A 17,087-nucleotide genomic window follows, 5' to 3' on the forward strand; every position below is an offset into this window, starting at 1 on the left:
TGTTGTAGCATCTGTTGTGGTGCTTCCTGTTGTTGTGGCTTCAGTTGTAGTACTTTCTGTTGTTGTAGCATCTGTTGTTGTGCTTCCGGTTGTTGTACTTTCTGTTGTTGTGCTTTCTGGAGTTGTGGTAATTTCTGATGTTGTTGTGTCTGTTGTTGTGGTTTCCACTGTTGTACTTTCTGGAGTTGTGGTACCAATGGTGGTACTTTCTGTTATTGTTGTACTTTCTGTTGTTGTAGCATCTGTTGTTGTGCTTCCTGTTGTTGTGGCTTCAGTTGTTGTGCTTTCTGGAGTTGTGGTAATTTCTGATGTTGTTGTGTCTGTTGTTGTGGTTTCCACTGTTGTACTTTGTGGAGTTGTGGTACCAATGGTGGTACTTTCTGTTATTGTTGTACTTTCTGTTGTTGTAGCATCTGTTGTGGTGCTTCCTGTTGTTGTGGCTTCAGTTGTAGTACTTTCTGTTGTTGTAGCATCTGTTGTTGTGCTTCCAGTTGTTGTGGCTTCAGTTGTAGCACTTTCTGTTGTTGTGGTAATTTCTGATGTTGTAGTGTCTGTTGTGGTTTCTACTGTTGTACTTTGTGGAGTAGTGGTACCAGTGGTGGTGCTTTCTGTTATTGTTGTACTTTCTGTTGTTGTAACATCTGTTGTGGTGCTTCCTGTTGTTGTGGCTTCAGTTGTAGTACTTTCTGTTGTTGTAGCATCTGTTGTTGTGCTTCCAGTTGTTGTGGCTTCAGTTGTAGTACTTTCTGTTGTTGTGGTAATTTCTGATGTTGTAGTGTCTGTTGTGGTTTCCACTGTTGTACTTTGTGGAGTAGTGGTACCAGTGGTGGTGCTTTCTGTTATTGTTGTACTTTCTGTTGTTGTAACATCTGTTGTGGTGCTTCCTGTTGTTGTGGCTTCAGTTGTAGTACTTTCTGTTGTTGTAGCATCTGTTGTTGTGCTTCCAGTTGTTGTGGCTTCAGTTGTAGCACTTTCTGTTGTTGTACTTTCTGTTGTTGTAGCATCTGTTGTGGTGCTTCCTGTTGTTGTGGCTTCAGTTGTAGTACTTTTTGTTGATGTAGCATCTGTTGTTGTGCTTCCGGTTGTTGTGGCTTCAGTTGTAGTACTTTCTGTTGTTGTGCTTTTTGGAGTTGTGGTACCAATGGTGGTACTTTCTGTTATTGTTGTACTTTCTGTTGTTGTAGCATCTGTTGTGGTGCTTCCTGTTGTTGTTGCTTCAGTTGTAGTACTATCTGTTGTTGTGCTTTCTGGAGTTGTGGTAGTGGTGGTGGTACTTTCTGATGTTGTGCTTTCTGGAGTTGTGGTACCAATGGTGGTACTCTCTGTTATTGTTGTACTTTCTGTTGTTGTAGCATCCTTTGTGGTGCTTCCGGTTGTTGTGGCTTCAGTTGTAGTACTTTCTGTTGTTGTGCTTTCTGGAGTTGTGGTACCAATGGTGGTACTTTCTGTTATTGTTGTACTTTCTAACGTTGTTGAGCTTTCTGTTGTTTTCTCAGTTGTGGTGCTTTCTGTTGTTGTTGTGCTTTCTGCTGTTGTGGTCTCAATTGTGCTTTCTAGAGTTGTGGTACCAATGGTGGTACTTTCTGTTATTGTTGTACTTTCTGTTGTTGTAGCATCTGTTGTGGTGCTTCCTGTTGTTGTTGCTTCAGTTGTAGTACTATCTGTTGTTGTGCTTTCTGGAGTTGTGGTACCAATGGTGGTACTTTCTGTTATTGTTGTACTTTCTGTTGTTGTAGCATCCTTTGTGGTGCTTCCGGTTGTTGTGGCTTCAGTTGTAGTACTTTCTGTTGTTGTGCTTTCTGGAGTTGTGGTACCAATGGTGGTACTTTCTGTTATTGTTGTACTTTCTGTTGTTGTAGCATCCGTTGTTGTGCTTCCGGTTGTTGTGGCTTCAGTTGTAGTACTTTCTGTTGTTGTGCTTTCTGCAGTTGTGGTAATGGTGGTGGTACTTTCTGATGTTGTAATACCAGGGGTGGTACTTTCTGTTGTTGTGGCCTCAGTTGTGGTGCTTTCTGGAGTTGTGGTGCTTTCTGTTATTATATAATAATACAACATTAGCCAAATTTTGTTTAGCACACTTAATACATAAAATTCAGTCCAGATTACTTAACAAGAAAAATACAAACACAAATATAAAAGTCTAACATTGACACTGCAACTTCACACAGCAATAAATACTTATTATGTTTTTTTTTATATCAAAAATTACTTTAAAAAAGACTTGCATTTTAAAAATATGAACGACTGAAGCCTGTCTAATATATATCAGTTTACACTTCCAAATTTTGGGGGTGTAGTGTTAATTTGAAAGATTTTAAACTATGATTGTCAACATATCAATAAAAAATCAATTATTTGTTAAAACAACAACCAATGTAATTCTAGTAAAACTAGTAATATGGTCTCTTTTTGATTTCATTAATACTTTTGACTGCTGCAGTATAAGTTGTGGCTTAGTTATAAAACAGTAAAAAATGGTATTGCAGTAATCACAATGAGCAAAAATAATACTTTTTTCTCACTTAATTAAACTGAGATTTAAACTCAAAATCATTGTCAGTAATTGCAGCAAGGTTTTTATTTTAGTTTGTACAATAAAATTGCATAATCCAGTTTCTGTTCTTCCCCTTTCATGCTTAGGGTCCTCCATAAGTATTTTGGTTTTATCTTCACGTAACAGTGTCTCTCAACTCAACTAAAATTTATAGTTGTATATCATAAGCATAAAAGTACTCATTCATCCTCTGTTTCTGAGTTATACTATCTTGACTTAAAATGAAAATCAAAGTAGCCAAAGAATTGATCCTTCAGAAACAACATATATTATTTAATATTTATTTGATACATAGTCCGTTATATAAATAAATTGTTACCTTCCTTCAATATACATCTTAAATTGATTTAGATTATTACCAGAGAGACTAATTTTCAGTCTATTAAGTAAAATTAAATAATCAAAAGTCTAATGCTGCACTTAGGCCCAAGAGGATAAAGAATGATGCATTGCTCATATTGTAGATATTTTATCTCAAATAATTTATAACTTAAATTATTTGAGTTACTTAAAATTATATATTAAAATTTGGTCTTTTTTCCCCATAAATGCAGGCTTCCCAACTGTACGTTTTAAAGCATTGCAGAAACTTCCTGTTTTAGAAAGGAATTAACTGTATTAGACAGATAGTCATTTGAACAACATACTTTAGTTATAGAGTCAAGATAGGAATATCACTGAGAAATAGTTTGGAAAAGATTCTCTTTATTAGCTCTCCTGAACATTTCCATCTTATGCCGTGAATATATTCTTGATTATTCTATATAAATTGTACCACTATATTGTACAGACAACCTCATTTGTATTATTATTATTATTTTTATTATTATTATTAAATATACAGAAAAATATATACATGTGGTTACACAAGTAGGATTTAACCAATTATAAGATATTAAGATTACAATAAATATTATAAAGAAGCACTCTGAGATTATTACAGATTTCATCCATACATTTATTTTATGTATTTATTTATTTATTCATTTGGATATTTATTTAAAATAAAATAGCTGTCTTTTAGAGTGCACTGTTTTTTTTTTTTTTTTTTTTTTTTGCATATACCTGAATGTTATACATTATAATATCACAATGGCCTAACAGGTGTGTTTATGTTGCCACTACAATTTATTTGATATGGATTTTATTTTAACTTTCTCTGGAGCAACTACATTTTTGCATTTAATTGCAAAATTGAATTGCATTTTATAAGACATTAAACTATTGAGGGGTTGTGCTCATTTCTGTTGTCTCAGTTGTGGTGCCTTCTTATGTTGTTGTACCAGTGGTGGTGCTGTCTGTTGTTCCGTCCGTTGTGGTGCTTTCTAATGTTGTGGTCCCCCTTGTTGTACTTTCTAAAGTTGTGGTACCAGTGGTGGTACTTCCTTCTGTTGTAGCATCCTTTGTTGTGCTTCCGGTTGTTGTGGCTTCAGTTGTAGTACTTTCTGTTGTTGTGCTTTCTGGAGTTGTGGTAATGGTGGTGCTACTTTCTGATGTTGTAGTGTCTGTTGTTGTGGTTTCCACTGTTGTACTTTGTGGAGTAGTGGTACCAATGGTGGTACTTTCTGTTATTGTTGTACTTTCTGTTGTTGTAGCATCTGTTGTGGTGCTTCCTGTTGTTGTGGCTTCAGTTGTAGTCATTTCTGTTGTTGTGCTTTCTGGAGTTGTGGTAATGGTTGTGGTAATTTCTGATGTTGTAGTGTCTGTTGTTGTGGTTTCCACTGTTGTACTTTGTGGAGTAGTGGTACCAATGGTGGCACTTTCTGTTGTTGTTGTACTTTCTGTTGTTGTAACATCTGTTGTGGTGCTTCCTGTTGTCGTGGCTTCAGTTGTAGTACTTTCTGTTGTTGTAGCATCTGTTGTTGTGCTTCTGGTTGTTGTGGCTTCAGCAGTAGTACTTTCTGTTGTTGTGCTTTCTGGAGTTGTGGTACCAATGGTGGTACTTTCTGTTATTGTTGTACTTTCTGTTGTTGTAGCATCTGTTGTTGTGCTTCCGGTTATTGTACTTTCTGTTGTTGTGCTTTCTGGAGTTGTGGTAATTTCTGAAGTTGTTGTGTCTGTTGTTGTGGTTTCCACTGTTGTACTTTCTGGTGTTGTGGTACCAATGGTGGTACTTTCTGTTATTGTTGTACTTTCTGTTGTTGTAACATCTGTTGTGGTGCTTCCTGTTGTCGTGGCTTCAGTTGTAGTACTTTCTGTTGTTGTAGCATCTGTTGTTGTGCTTCCGGTTGTTGTGGCTTCAGTAGTAGTACTTTCTGTTGTTGTGCTTTCTGGAGTTGTGGTACCAATGGTGGTACTTTCTGTTATTGTTGTACTTTCTGTTGTTGTAGCATCTGTTGTGGTGCTTCCTGTTGTTGTGGCTTCAGTTGTAGTACTTTCTGTTGTTGTAGCATCTGTTGTTGTGCTTCCGGTTGTTGTACTTTCTGTTGTTGTGCTTTCTGGAGTTGTGGTAATTTCTGATGTTGTTGTGTCTGTTGTTGTGGTTTCCACTGTTGTACTTTCTGGAGTTGTGGTACCAATGGTGGTACTTTCTGTTATTGTTGTACTTTCTGTTGTTGTAGCATCTGTTGTTGTGCTTCCTGTTGTTGTGGCTTCAGTTGTTGTGCTTTCTGGAGTTGTGGTAATTTCTGATGTTGTTGTGTCTGTTGTTGTGGTTTCCACTGTTGTACTTTGTGGAGTTGTGGTACCAATGGTGGTACTTTCTGTTATTGTTGTACTTTCTGTTGTTGTAGCATCTGTTGTTGTGCTTCCTGTTGTTGTGGCTTCAGTTGTTGTGCTTTCTGGAGTTGTGGTAATTTCTGATGTTGTTGTGTCTGTTGTTGTGGTTTCCACTGTTGTACTTTGTGGAGTCGTGGTACCAATGGTGGTACTTTCTGTTATTGTTGTACTTTCTGTTGTTGTAGCATCTGTTGTTGTGCTTCCTGTTGTTGTGGCTTCAGTTGTAGTCATTTCTGTTGTTGTGCTTTCTGGAGTTGTGGTAATGGTTGTGGTAATTTCTGATGTTGTAGTGTCTGTTGTTGTGGTTTCCACTGTTGTACTTTGTGGAGTTGTGGTACCAATGGTGGTACTTTCTGTTATTGTTGTACTTTCTGTTGTTGTAGCATCTGTTGTGGTGCTTCCTGTTGTTGTGGCTTCAGTTGTAGTACTTTCTGTTTTTGTAGCATCTGTTGTTGTGCTTCCAGTTGTTGTGGCTTCAGTTGTAGCACTTTCTGTTGTTGTACTTTCTGTTGTTGTAGCATCTGTTGTGGTGCTTCCTGTTGTTGTGGCTTCAGTTGTAGTACTTTCTGTTGTTGTAGCATCTGTTGTTGTGCTTCCAGTTGTTGTGGCTTCAGTTGTAGCACTTTCTGTTGTTGTACTTTCTGTTGTTGTAGCATCTGTTGTGGTGCTTCCTGTTGTTGTGGCTTCAGTTGTAGTACTTTCTGTTGTTGTGGTAATTTCTGATGTTGTAGTGTCTGTTGTGGTTTCCACTGTTGTACTTTGTGGAGTAGTGGTACCAGTGGTGGTGCTTTCTGATATTGTTGTACTTTCTGTTGTTGTAACATCTGTTGTGGTGCTTCCTGTTGTTGTGGCTTCAGTTGTAGTACTTTCTGTTGTTGTAGCATCTGTTGTTGTGCTTCCAGTTGTTGTGGCTTCAGTTGTAGCACTTTCTGTTGTTGTACTTTCTGTTGTTGTAGCATCTGTTGTGGTGCTTCCTGTTGTTGTGGCTTCAGTTGTAGTACTTTCTGTTGTTGTAGCATCTGTTGTTGTGCTTCCGGTTGTTGTGGCTTCAGTAGTAGTACTTTCTGTTGTTGTGCTTTCTGGAGTTGTGGTACCAATGGTGGTACTTTCTGTTATTGTTGTACTTTCTGTTGTTGTAGCATCTGTTGTGGTGCTTCCTGTTGTTGTGGCTTCAGTTGTAGTACTTTCTGTTGTTGTAGCATCTGTTGTTGTGCTTCCGGTTGTTGTACTTTCTGTTGTTGTGCTTTCTGGAGTTGTGGTAATTTCTGATGTTGTTGTGTCTGTTGTTGTGGTTTCCACTGTTGTACTTTGTGGAGTTGTGGTACCAATGGTGGTACTTTCTGTTATTGTTGTGCTTTCTGTTGTAGCATCTGTTGTGGTGCTTCCTGTTGTTGTGGCTTCAGTTGTAGTACTTTCTGTTGTTGTAGCATCTGTTGTTGTGCTTCCGGTTGTTGTGGCTTCAGTAGTAGTACTTTCTGTTGTTGTGCTTTCTGGAGTTGTGGTACCAATGGTGGTACTTTCTGTTATTGTTGTACTTTCTGTTGTAGCATCTGTTGTGGTGCTTCCTGTTGTTGTGGCTTCAGTTGTAGTACTTTCTGTTGTTGTAGCATCTGTTGTTGTGCTTCTGGTTGTTGTACTTTCTGTTGTTGTGCTTTCTGGAGTTGTGGTAATTTCTGATGTTGTTGTGTCTGTTGTTGTGGTTTCCACTGTTGTACTTTGTGGAGTTGTGGTACCAATGGTGGTACTTTCTGTTATTGTTGTGCTTTCTGTTGTTGTAGCATCTGATGTGGTGCTTCCTGTTGTTGTGTCTTCAGTTGTAGTACTTTCTGTTGTTGTGCTGTCTGGAGTTGTGGTAATGGCGGTGGTACTTTCTGATGTTGTAGTGTCTGGTGTTGTGGTTTCCACTGTTGTACTTTGTGGAGTTGTGGTACCAATGGTGGTACTTTCTGTTATTGTTGTACTTTCTGGTGTTGTAGCATCTGATGTGGTGCTTCCTGTTGTTGTGGCTTCAGTTGTAGTACTTTCTGTTGTTGTGCTTTCTGGAGTTGTGTTAATGGTGGTGGTACTTTCTGATGTTGTAATACCAGGGGTGGTACTTTCTGTTGTTGTGGCCTCAGTTGTGCTTTCTGTAGTTGTTGTGTCTGCTGTTGTACTTTCTATCGTTGTTGAGCTTTCTGTTGTTTTCTCAGTTGTGGTGCTTTCTGTTGCTGTAGCATCTGTTGTTGTGCTTCCGGTTGTTGTGGCTTCAGTTGTAGTACTTTCTGTTGTTGTGCTTTTTGGAGTTGTGGTACCAATGGTGGTACTTTCTGTTATTGTTGTACTTTCTAACGTTGTTGAGCTTTCTGTTGTTTTCTCAGTTGTGGTGCTTTCTGTTGTTGTTGTTGTGCTTTCTGCTGTTGTGGTCTCAATTGTGCTTTCTAGAGTTGTGGTACCAATGGTGGTACTTTCTGTTATTGTTGTACTTTCTGTTGTTGTAGCATCTGTTGTGGTGCTTCCTGTTGTTGTGGCTTCAGTTGTAGTACTTTCTGTTGTTGTACTTTCTGGAGTTGTGGTACCAATGGTGGTACTTTCTGTTATTGTTGTACTTTCTGTTGTTGTAGCATCTGTTGTGGTGCTTCCTGTTGTTGTGGCTTCAGTTGTAGTACTATCTGTTGTTGTGCTTTCTGGAGTTGTGGTAGTGGTGGTGGTACTTTCTGATGTTGTGCTTTCTGGAGTTGTGGTACCAATGGTGGTACTCTCTGTTATTGTTGTACTTTCTGTTGTTGTAGCATCCTTTGTGGTGCTTCCGGTTGTTGTGGCTTCAGTTGTAGTACTTTCTGTTGTTGTGCTTTCTGGAGTTGTGGTACCAATGGTGGTACTTTCTGTTATTGTTGTACTTTCTGTTGTTGTAGCATCTGTTGTTGTGCTTCCGGTTGTTGTGGCTTCAGTTGTAGTACTTTCTGTTGTTGTGCTTTCTGCAGTTGTGGTAATGGTGGTGGTACTTTCTGATGTTGTAATACCAGGGGTGGTACTTTCTGTTGTTGTGGCCTCAGTTGTGGTGCTTTCTGGAGTTGTGGTGCTTTCTGTTATTATATAATAATACAACATTAGCCAAATTTTGTTTAGCACACTTAATACATAAAATTCAGTCCAGATTACTTAACAAGAAAAATACAAACACAAATATAAAAGTCTAACATTGACACTGCAACTTCACACAGCAATAAATACTGATTATGTTTTTTTATATCAAAAATTACTTTAAAAAAGACTTGCATTTTAAAAATATGAACGACTGAAGCCTGTCTAATATATATCAGTTTACACTTCCAAATTTTGGGGGTGTAGTGTTAATTTGAAAGATTTTAAACTATGATTGTCAACATATCAATAAAAAATCAATTATTTGTTAAAACAACAACCAATGTAATTCCACAAAACTAGTAATATGGTCTCTTTTTGATTTCATTAATACTTTTGACTGCTGCAGTATAAGTTGTGGCTTAGTTATAAAACAGTAAAAAATGGTATTGCAGTAATCACAATGAGCAAAAATAATACTTTTTTCTCACTTAATTAAACTGAGATTTAAACTCAAAATCATTGTCAGTAATTGCAGCAAGGTTTTTATTTTAGTTTGTACAATAAAGTTGCATAATCCAGTTTCTGTTCTTCCCCTTTCATGCTTAGGGTCCTCCATAAGTATTTTGGTTTTATCTTCACGTAACAGTGTCTCTCAACTCAACTAAAATTTATAGTTGTATATCATAAGCATGAAAGTACTCATTCATCCTCTGTTTCTGAGTTATACTATCTTGACTTAAAATGAAAATCAAAGTAGCCAAAGAATTGATCCTTCAGAAACAACATATATTATTTAATATTTATTTGATACATAGTCCGTTATATAAATAAATTGTTACCTTCCTTCAATATACATCTTAAATTGATTTAGATTATTACCAGAGAGACTAATTTTCAGTCTATTAAGTAAAATTAAATAATCAAAAGTCTAATGCTGCACTTAGGCCCAAGAGGATAAAGAATGATGCATTGCTCATATTGTAGATATTTTATCTCAAATTATTTATAACTTAAATTATTTGAGTTACTTAAAATTATATGTTAAAATTTGGTCTTTTTTCCCCATAAATGCAGGCTTCCCAACTGTACGTTTTAAAGCATTGCAGAAACTTCCTGTTTTAGAAAGGAATTAACTGTATTAGACACATAGTCATTTGAACAACATACTTTAGTTATAGAGTCAAGATAGGAATATCACTGAGAAATAGTTAGGAAAAGATTCTCTTTATTAGCTCTCCTGAACATTTCCATCTTATGCCGTGAATATATTCTTGATTATTCTATATAAATTGTACCACTATATTGTACAGACAACCTCATTTGTATTATTATTATTATTTTTATTATTATTATTAAATATACAGAAAAATATATACATGTGGTTACACAAGTAGGATTTAACCAATTATAAGATATTAAGATTACAATAAATATTATAAAGAAGCACTCTGAGATTATTACAGATTTCATCCATACATTTATTTTATGTATTTATTTATTTATTCATTTGGATATTTATTTAAAATAAAATAACTGTCTTTTAGAGTGCACTGTTTTTTTTTTGTTTGTTTTTTTTGCATATACCTGAATGTTATACATTATAATATCACAATGGCCTAACAGGTGTGTTTATGTTGCCACTACAATTTATTAGATATGGATTTTATTTTAACTTTCTCTGGAGCAACTACATTTTTGCATTTAATTGCAAAATTGAATTGCATTTTATAAGACATTAAACTATTGAGGGGTTGTGCTCATTTCTGTTGTCTCAGTTGTGGTGCCTTCTTATGTTGTTGTACCAGTGGTGGTGCTGTCTGTTGTTCCGTCCGTTGTGGTGCTTTCTAATGTTGTGGTCCCCCTTGTTGTACTTTCTGAAGTTGTGGTACCAGTGGTGGTACTTCCTTCTGTTGTAGCATCCTTTGTTGTGCTTCCAGTTGTTGTGGCTTCAGTTGTAGTACTTTCTGTTGTTGTGCTTTCTGGAGTTGTGGTAATGGTGGTGCTACTTTCTGATGTTGTAGTGTCTCTTGTTGTGGTTTCCACTGTTGTACTTTGTGGAGTAGTGGTACCAATGGTGGTACTTTCTGTTATTGTTGTACTTTCTGTTGTTGTAGCATCTGTTGTGGTGCTTCCTGTTGTTGTGGCTTCAGTTGTAGTCATTTCTGTTGTTGTGCTTTCTGGAGTTGTGGTAATGGTTGTGGTAATTTCTGATGTTGTAGTGTCTGTTGTTGTGGTTTCCACTGTTGTACTTTGTGGAGTAGTGGTACCAATGGTGGTACTTTCTGTTGTTGTTGTACTTTCTGTTGTTGTAACATCTGTTGTGGTGCTTCCTGTTGTCGTGGCTTCAGTTGTAGTACTTTCTGTTGTTGTAGCATCTGTTGTTGTGCTTCCGGTTGTTGTGGCTTCAGCAGTAGTACTTTCTGTTGTTGTGCTTTCTGGAGTTGTGGTACCAATGGTGGTACTTTCTGTTATTGTTGTACTTTCTGTTGTTGTAGCATCTGTTGTTGTGCTTCTGGTTATTGTACTTTCTGTTGTTGTGCTTTCTGGAGTTGTGGTAATTTCTGAAGTTGTTGTGTCTGTTGTTGTGGTTTCCACTGTTGTACTTTCTGGTGTTGTGGTACCAATGGTGGTACTTTCTGTTATTGTTGTACTTTCTGTTGTTGTAACATCTGTTGTGGTGCTTCCTGTTGTCGTGGCTTCAGTTGTAGTACTTTCTGTTGTTGTAGCATCTGTTGTTGTGCTTCCGGTTGTTGTGGCTTCAGTAGTAGTACTTTCTGTTGTTGTGCTTTCTGGAGTTGTGGTACCAATGGTGGTACTTTCTGTTATTGTTGTACTTTCTGTTGTTGTAGCATCTGTTGTGGTGCTTCCTGTTGTTGTGGCTTCAGTTGTAGTACTTTCTGTTGTTGTAGCATCTGTTGTTGTGCTTCCGGTTGTTGTACTTTCTGTTGTTGTGCTTTCTGGAGTTGTGGTAATTTCTGATGTTGTTGTGTCTGTTGTTGTGGTTTCCACTGTTGTACTTTCTGGAGTTGTGGTACCAATGGTGGTACTTTCTGTTATTGTTGTACTTTCTGTTGTTGTAGCATCTGTTGTTGTGCTTCCTGTTGTTGTGGCTTCAGTTGTTGTGCTTTCTGGAGTTGTGGTAATTTCTGATGTTGTTGTGTCTGTTGTTGTGGTTTCCACTGTTGTACTTTGTGGAGTTGTGGTACCAATGGTGGTACTTTCTGTTATTGTTGTACTTTCTGTTGTTGTAGCATCTGTTGTGGTGCTTCCTGTTGTTGTGGCTTCAGTTGTAGTACTTTCTGTTGTTGTAGCATCTGTTGTTGTGCTTCCAGTTGTTGTGGCTTCAGTTGTAGCACTTTCTGTTGTTGTACTTTCTGTTGTTGTAGCATCTGTTGTGGTGCTTCCTGTTGTTGTGGCTTCAGTTGTAGTACTTTCTGTTGTTGTGGTAATTTCTGATGTTGTAGTGTCTGTTGTGGTTTCCACTGTTGTACTTTGTGGAGTAGTGGTACCAGTGGTGGTGCTTTCTGTTATTGTTGTACTTTCTGTTGTTGTAACATCTGTTGTGGTGCTTCCTGTTGTTGTGGCTTCAGTTGTAGTACTTTCTGTTGTTGTAGCATCTGTTGTTGTGCTTCCAGTTGTTGTGGCTTCAGTTGTAGCACTTTCTGTTGTTGTACTTTCTGTTGTTGTAGCATCTGTTGTTGTGCTTCCGGTTGTTGTGGCTTCAGTAGTAGTACTTTCTGTTGTTGTGCTTTCTGGAGTTGTGGTACCAATGGTGGTACTTTCTGTTAATGTTGTACTTTCTGTTGTAGCATCTGTTGTGGTGCTTCCTGTTGTTGTGGCTTCAGTTGTAGTACTTTCTGTTGTTGTTGTAGCATCTGTTGTTGTGCTTCCGGTTGTTGTACTTTCTGTTGTTGTGCTTTCTGGAGTTGTGGTAATTTCTGATGTTGTTGTGTCTGTTGTTGTGGTTTCCACTGTTGTACTTTGTGGAGTTGTGGTACCAATGGTGGTACTTTCTGTTATTGTTGTACTTTCTGTTGTAGCATCTGTTGTGGTGCTTCCTGTTGTTGTGGCTTCAGTTGTAGTACTTTCTGTTGTTGTAGCATCTGTTGTTGTGCTTCCGGTTGTTGTGGCTTCAGTAGTAGTACTTTCTGTTGTTGTGCTTTCTGGAGTTGTGGTACCAATGGTGGTACTTTCTGTTGTTGTGCTTTCTGGAGTTGTGGTAATTTCTGATGTTGTTGTGTCTGTTGTTGTGGTTTCCACTGTTGTACTTTGTGGAGTTGTGGTACCAATGGTGGTACTTTCTGTTATTGTTGTGCTTTCTGTTGTTGTAGCATCTGATGTGGTGCTTCCTGTTGTTGTGTCTTCAGTTGTAGTACTTTCTGTTGTTGTGCTGTCTGGAGTTGTGGTAATGGCGGTGGTACTTTCTGATGTTGTAGTGTCTGGTGTTGTGGTTTCCACTGTTGTACTTTGTGGAGTTGTGGTACCAATGGTGGTACTTTCTGTTATTGTTGTACTTTCTGGTGTTGTAGCATCTGATGTGGTGCTTCCTGTTGTTGTGGCTTCAGTTGTAGTACTTTCTGTTGTTGTGCTTTCTGGAGTTGTGTTAATGGTAGTGGTAGTTTCTGATGTTGTAATACCAGGGGTGGTACTTTCTGTTGTTGTGGCCTCAGTTGTGCTTTCTGTAGTTGTTGTGTCTGCTGTTGTACTTTCTATCGTTGTTGAGCTTTCTGTTGTTTTCTCAGTTGTGGTGCTTTCTGTTGCTGTAGCATCTGTTGTTGTGCTTCCGGTTGTTGTGGCTTCAGTTGTAGTACTTTCTGTTGTTGTGCTTTTTGGAGTTGTGGTACCAATGGTGGTACTTTCTGTTATTGTTGTACTTTCTAACGTTGTTGAGCTTTCTGTTGTTTTCTCAGTTGTGGTGCTTTCTGTTGTTGTTGTGCTTTCTGCTGTTGTGGTCTCAATTGTGCTTTCTAGAGTTGTGGTACCAATGGTGGTACTTTCTGTTATTGTTGTACTTTCTGTTGTTGTAGCATCTGTTGTGGTGCTTCCTGTTGTTGTGGCTTCAGTTGTAGTACTTTCTGTTGTTGTACTTTCTGGAGTTGTGGTACCAATGGTGGTACTTTCTGTTATTGTTGTACTTTCTGTTGTTGTAGCATCTGTTGTGGTGCTTCCTGTTGTTGTTGCTTCAGTTGTAGTACTATCTGTTGTTGTGCTTTCTGGAGTTGTGGTAGTGGTGGTGGTACTTTCTGATGTTGTGCTTTCTGGAGTTGTGGTACCAATGGTGGTACTCTCTGTTATTGTTGTACTTTCTGTTGTTGTAGCATCCTTTGTGGTGCTTCCGGTTGTTGTGGCTTCAGTTGTAGTACTTTCTGTTGTTGTGCTTTCTGGAGTTGTGGTACCAATGGTGGTACTTTCTGTTATTGTTGTACTTTCTGTTGTTGCAGCATCTGTTGTTGTGCTTCCGGTTGTTGTGGCTTCAGTTGTAGTACTTTCTGTTGTTGTGCTTTCTGCAGTTGTGGTAATGGTGGTGGTACTTTCTGATGTTGTAATACCAGGGGTGGTACTTTCTGTTGTTGTGGCCTCAGTTGTGGTGCTTTCTGGAGTTGTGGTGCTTTCTGTTATTATATAATAATACAACATTAGCCAAATTTTGTTTAGCACACTTAATACATAAAATTCAGTCCAGATTACTTAACAAGAAAAATACAAACACAAATATAAAAGTCTAACATTCACACTGCAACTTCACACAGCAATAAATACTGATTATGTTTTTTTATATCAAAAATTACTTTAAAAAAGACTTGCATTTTAAAAATATTAACGACTGAAGCCTGTCTAATATATATCAGTTTACACTTCCAAATTTTGGGGGTGTAGTGTTAATTTGAAAGATTTTAAACTATGATTGTCAACATATCAATAAAAAATCAATTATTTGTTAAAACAACAACCAATGTAATTCCACAAAACTAGTAATATGGTCTCTTTTTGATTTCATTAATACTTTTGACTGCTGCAGTATAAGTTGTGGCTTAGTTATAAAACAGTAAAAAATGGTATTGCAGTAATCACAATGAGCAAAAATAATACTTTTTTCTCACTTAATTAAACTGATATTTAAACTCAAAATCATTGTCAGTAATTGCAGCAAGGTTTTTATTTTAGTTTGTACAATAAAGTTGCATAATCCAGTTTCTGTTCTTCCCCTTTCATGCTTAGGGTCCTCCATAAGTATTTTGGTTTTATCTTCACGTAACAGTGTCTCTCAACTCAACTAAAATTTATAGTTGTATATCATAAGCATGAAAGTACTCATTCATCCTCTGTTTCTGAGTTATACTATCTTGACTTAAAATGAAAATCAAAGTAGCCAAAGAATTGATCCTTCAGAAACAACATATATTATTTAATATTTATTTGATACATAGTCCGTTATATAAATAAATTGTTACCTTCCTTCAATATACATCTTAAATTGATTTAGATTATTACCAGAGAGACTAATTTTCAGTCTATTAAGTAAAATTAAATAATCAAAAGTCTAATGCTGCACTTAGGCCCAAGAGGATAAAGAATGATGCATTGCTCATATTGTAGATATTTTATCTCAAATTATTTATAACTTAAATTATTTGAGTTACTTAAAATTATATGTTAAAATTTGGTCTTTTTTCCCCATAAATGCAGGCTTCCCAACTGTACGTTTTAAAGCATTGCAGAAACTTCCTGTTTTAGAAAGGAATTAACTGTATTAGACACATAGTCATTTGAACAACATACTTTAGTTATAGAGTCAAGATAGGAATATCACTGAGAAATAGTTAGGAAAAGATTCTCTTTATTAGCTCTCCTGAACATTTCCATCTTATGCCGTGAATATATTCTTGATTATTCTATATAAATTGTACCACTATATTGTACAGACAACCTCATTTGTATTATTATTATTATTTTTATTATTATTATTAAATATACAGAAAAATATATACATGTGGTTACACAAGTAGGATTTAACCAATTATAAGATTAGGTATTAAGATTACAATAAATATTATAAAGAAGCACTCTGAGATTATTACAGATTTCATCCATACATTTATTTTATATATTTATTTATTTATTCATTTGAATATTTATTTAAAATAAAATAACTGTCTTTTAGAGTGCACTGTTTTTTTTTTGTTTTTGTTTTTTTGTTTTTGCATATACCTGAATGTTATACATTATAATATCACAATGGCCTAACAGGTGTGTTTATGTTGCCACTACAATTTGTTAGATAGGGATTTTATTTTAACTTTCTCTGGAGCAACTACATTTTTGCATTTAATTGCAAAATTGAATTGCATTTTATAAGACATTAAACTATTGAGGGGTTGTGCTCATTTCTGTTGTCTCAGTTGTGGTGCCTTCTTATGTTGTTGTACCAGTGGTGGTGCTGTCTGTTGTTCCGTCTGTTGTGGTGCTTTCTAATGTTGTGGTCCCCCTTGTTGTACTTTCTGAAGTTGTGGTACCAGTGGTGGTACTTCCTTCTGTTGTAGCATCCTTTGTTGTGCTTCCGGTTGTTGTGGCTTCAGTTGTAGTACTTTCTGTTGTTGTGCTTTCTGGAGTTGTGGTAATGGTGGTGCTACTTTCTGATGTTGTAGTGTCTGTTGTTGTGGTTTCCACTGTTGTACTTTGTGGAGTAGTGGTACCAATGGTGGTACTTTCTGTTATTGTTGTACTTTCTGTTGTTGTAGCATCTGTTGTGGTGCTTCCTGTTGTTGTGGCTTCAGTTGTAGTCATTTCTGTTGTTGTGCTTTCTGGAGTTGTGGTAATGGTTGTGGTAATTTCTGATGTTGTAGTGTCTGTTGTTGTGGTTTCCACTGTTGTACTTTGTGGAGTAGTGGTACCAATGGTGGTACTTTCTGTTATTGTTGTACTTTCTGTTGTTGTAACATCTGTTGTGGTGCTTCCTGTTGTCGTGGCTTCAGTTGTAGTACTTTCTGTTGTTGTAGCATCTGTTGTTGTGCTTCCGGTTGTTGTGGCTTCAGTAGTAGTACTTTCTGTTGTTGTGCTTTCTGGAGTTGTGGTACCAATGGTGGTACTTTCTGTTATTGTTGTACTTTCTGTTGTTGTAGCATCTGTTGTGGTGCTTCCTGTAGTTGTGGCTTCAGTTGTAGTACTTTCTGTTGTTGTAGCATCTGTTGTTGTGCTTCCGGTTGTTGTACTTTCTGTTGTTGTGCTTTCTGGAGTTGTGGTAATTTCTGATGTTGTTGTGTCTGTTGTTGTGGTTTCCACTGTTGTACTTTCTGGAGTTGTTGTACCAATAGTGGTACTTTCTGTTATTGTTGTACTTTCTGTTGTTGTAGCATCTGTTGTTGTGCTTCCTGTTGTTGTGGCTTCAGTTGTTGTGCTTTCTGGAGTTGTGGTAATTTCTGATGTTGTTGTGTCTGTTGTTGTGGTTTCCACTGTTGTACTTTGTGGAGTTGTGGGACCAATGGTGGTACTTTCTGTTATTGTTGTACTTTCTGTTGTTGTAGCATCTGTTGTTGTGCTTCCTGTTGTTGTGGCTTCAGTTGTAGTCATTTCTGTTGTTGTGCTTTCTGGAGTTGTGGTAATGGTTGTGGTAATTTCTGATGTTGTTGTGTCTGTTGTTGTGGTTTCCACTGTTGTACTTTGTGGAGTTGTGGTACCAATGGTGGTACTTTCTGTTATTATTGTACTTTCTGTTGTTGTAGCATCTGTTGTGGTGCTTCCTGTTGTTGTGGCT

Source organism: Garra rufa, chromosome 22 (assembly GCF_049309525.1).
Source record: "Garra rufa chromosome 22, GarRuf1.0, whole genome shotgun sequence".
Lineage (NCBI taxonomy): Eukaryota > Metazoa > Chordata > Actinopteri > Cypriniformes > Cyprinidae > Garra > Garra rufa.